Below are 4,123 nucleotides of genomic sequence, written 5' to 3'. Positions count from 1 at the left end.
CATCCAAGATAAGGATATTAAGTGCTTTATGGATGAGTATACAGTGTGGGGTAAATATGTAACGACAACTGGGCATATCAGAGTGAGATGGGCATATCAGAAATAGCAACAGTGGCTAGTTGTGGTAATCATGTCTCTTCTTACTCACTAAAAGAGGCTGGCTGCTTGTCATCATTCCTTTATATTATGAGAATATCAGAACTTTGCAAAGTATTTCTTTTCAGTTAAAGCTTTAAAGGTTTCTGGTCAAAGTTAGGCATCAGGAAAATCTAGTACTGCACCATGGTGACATCCAGGAGCATAAGTAAGGATGGGAGAGTAGGGCGCCCGCCTCGAGCACTGACTTAGAGGGGGCAGAACGGAGTGCAGAAACAGCTTCTGATGCCTCTGGTGATAAAAAGTGGAAATATTTTTGGACTATATTTTTCTGTCTTAACTTATACTGGGTGCTATCTTACTTCATTTGTGAACTAATTGCAATCAGTGGAATAGACTGTAAAGTATATGGCAAACAAACAAGCAATTAACAAAAGAGTAACCTTCCCGTCCAGTTTAGTGTCCCAGACTCTCCAAAGTTCACTGCCTAGGCAAAGACCGTTTGTAGCAGAGCAGCAGCAGACTGCGCCCTCCCCACTCTGTGCGTTGACCGCTCTACACAGCACGCCTAACTGGTGAAAAGGTGTTCACTGTCCATCTGGTGGTAACAACTTTGGTCCACCCTGGACCCATCTACACGAGACATTTACTGCGTAGCTGCCTAATTAGTTCTGCAGTAAAGTCTCAGCATCTACACCTGCATGCAACTAGGCTACAGCAATATGCGTCACGTTAATTTCACTCATAGATATAAATTAATCACATAGATTAATTTCACTGTGATATAAATTGATGACGTAGAGGGGGAAGGCTGGTTATCCTTTTACGAAGGGAGGGAGAAGAGAGAGAGGCATAAGATCTACATTATACATAAACTTCAGGCACCGGTATAGCTACCAGCCTCAGATCCTGGGTACTCAGATACTTTGAATGGAAGCACATCAGGAAACAGAGAGGAGAGTACAGAGGTGATGAGGCCTGCTTATGGTTAGGGGAAAAAGCCTAGTGGGGAGCACAAATGGAAACAGCAGAAAGGAGTTAGAAATGCAGATTGTATTAAATTAAATTTCTGTCAAGACATCCCAAATGTGGGTGTTGGAAAAAACATGCAATTTAAGAGTATATTTAGTTTTTAAAAAATGATCATGCCCCTTTCCCTTACACATACACACACACTTGCCTTCTTTCACTTATCTTTTATTTTCAGTTTTTCCACGTTTGGTCAGGTGATCTGGGCCTCTGCTATCACTCCTGCCGCTTCCTGGTGCCTGAATTGGCTGGTCTCAAGGCAACATTTCCTGTTTGTGACTGGTTACTGTTAAAGTTTCTGGCAGGGCTAGTTTTTTTTTCTCTTTCTTTTCCTTTGTATCTAGCAATTCCCTTTGGTTTTCTTCCTGTTTTTTTCCCTCACTTATGTTTTCAGTTTCCTCTATCCCTTTTGCCATCTCTTTGGTTATTATTTTACTGTACTGCTTCAGTTTCCCAAATTTCATATAGAGGCTGACACCGTTTGCAGTGGATAGTTCTTCCCCTCTGGGATGGCCTGCTAACTTTTTTCTGAAGAAAAAAAAAAAGAACAAAAAATAAACTTTGTATGCAGCTGATTTCATTTGTTAATGAACAGTGAGAGATAAACGTTTGCTCATCTGCTGGGAAACAGCTCTGCGACCCAAGATCACACCAGTAGTTCAAATTTCAGGTGGCATTTTTGGTCTGTATCTGGAGTGACTCAGCACGTTTTGGGTTACACAGCCAATTCTAAAGGGATGAAGATTTTATCTTGTATTTTTTATTGAACTAGCTGAAAGCATTAAGGGGTAACATCAAATACTGAATAGTCTGTGTTTGTATGTGAAATTCATTTGGAGAACCTACTGTAAAAATCAATTAATAGAAACTTACACAGAATAGATGTTTATATACAAATATACTAGATCACTATTTTAAGGGACAGTTCTTTTTTGTTCAGAGCCAATTTAACTAAAGGACATGTGTGTAGACCAATGATTCTCAGCCAGCAACGTAGGCTGCTCTGAGATAAATTCAAAGGTACAGTGGGGTGCCACACAATGTTAATACTGTTAGGTTAACCAACATGATTCACAAGGTAAACCCAGAGGTTTCACATAAAAATCCAAAGTTGTAGTTTTTCTGAGTTCTTTGCAATAGAAAAGCTGCTCTATTATTTTGTTTGTAGGCAAAAAAGAGTGAAAACTAAGAGGTAGCATTTTCCAAGGGGTGCCTCAAGTCTAAAAAGGTGACTTTGGGGCCCTTTTTGAAATGTTCATTTTCAAATATAGATTAAAAGGGTCCATTAATATTTGTAAGGTCTGATTAAACCATTCTAATAAGATCAGTATAAAAGAAAACAGAACATTTATTTTAGCCAGGATGGTATCAGCCATCGCTAAAAAATAAAATAAAAATCTACACTACTACAAAAATCTCTTTATTTCCTCACAAATGAATGTAACTTGTAAATAATTTATAATGTATCCACAAAGTAGTGTTTCACTTTGTTGATGTGCAGCTACTTGGCAAAAATCTAAGCAAAAACCTATGGACTTAGTACTCAACTCTTAATAGAAAACTACACCTGATCTAGGCAGGCAAGGTTCTTTAGGTAAATCCGATATCTGGGAACAGTCTGGGACGTTACACCTGCACCTCCAGAAATGTAATATATCTCATCCAGTGCACTAAATGGCCTGATGGACAATATGTTGGAGAAACCAAACAACAACTGCATACCAGAATGAAGGCACACTGAAAATCTATCTGGCTTGTTATGCAGGGCACTGCAATATTAGAAGATCAGGATGGTGGAAATCATATGCTCATAAAGCAGGCATTCAGGGGTATTGGTCGTAGCTGTGTTGGTCTGATACAGGCAGTCAAGATTATTTGGGTAAATCCAATATCTTTTATTAGACCAACTAAAATAGTTGGAAAAATTCTTCTTTGCAAGCTTTCAGGCACAAACACTGTTTTTCAGCCTGAGGAAGTATCTGCAGTTTTTGTGTGCTCTTCCTAACTAAAAGATATCAGATTTACCCAAAGAATCTTGTCTGCCTGTATCGGACCAACACAGCTACAACCAATGCTCCTGAATGCCTGCTTTATGAGCATAGGATTTCCACTGTCCTGATGTTCTAATCTCACAGTGCCATGCATAACAAGTCAAGGACCCAGATGACACTTATAATACTAATTAAAGGAATAGTAATATTCCTTCAACAAACTCTCAGAGCAGATACTGACATTATGGGCTGCCAAAATATGGAATGGGCTTCCAAGGGAGGTGGTGCTTTCCCCTACCCTGGAGACGTTCGGGGGGAGATTAGACAGGCATCTGGCTGGGGTTACCTAACCCCAGTGCTCTTTCCTGCCTGGAGCAGGGGGTCGGCCCAGATGATCTACCAGGTCCCTTCCAACTCTAGAAATCTATGAAATCTATTACCGACTGAGTTGAAGAGTAAAAGGCCGGGCAGGGTGGCAAAGGACAGAGCATGTGGAAGTCAGGCAGAATTCCTCAGGAGTAATGAGCTATCGCCATCTGCTGGGTATGCTTAAATATTGAATAATTGCTGTCCAGCAGAGTTACTATTTTTATGTAACATGAAACATAACAAGAGCCCTTAATAGTTTCCAGTCAAAACACAGAACAAAGTACAGGTGGGGAAACAACCTGTACCTTGCTTTACCTTTTACTTCTGTTGGCACCTTAGCTAAAAGCTGCCTACCTTGCTTGTCTGATCATCAGTGCTCTCACTTTAGGCTTTCTTTACTTAGGAAGGATAAGTAAATGTTAACAGTGTGTTTCCCTTTGGTAGCATTGCTTAAGTTGCTTCTTTTGTGCTATTCTGGTGTTTCTCTCTGCTGCTTAACAAATATTAGGGTTAGAATGGATAGGAATGATAGTTGAGTCTGACTAGCAGGACAACATAGGTCATTGTGATTCAGCCAATAATTTCTGCATCTGGCCCCTAACTTCCAGCCTTAGTTTAAACATGCCATGAGGTGGAGG

The sequence above is a fragment of the Crocodylus siamensis genome, chromosome 6 (genome assembly GCF_052110815.1).
Source record: "Crocodylus siamensis isolate JL-2025a chromosome 6, ASM5211081v1, whole genome shotgun sequence".
In the NCBI taxonomy this organism is placed as follows: domain Eukaryota; kingdom Metazoa; phylum Chordata; order Crocodylia; family Crocodylidae; genus Crocodylus; species Crocodylus siamensis.
The sequence above is the reverse complement of the archived record's forward strand: the minus strand, read 5'-3'. Positions refer to the sequence as shown.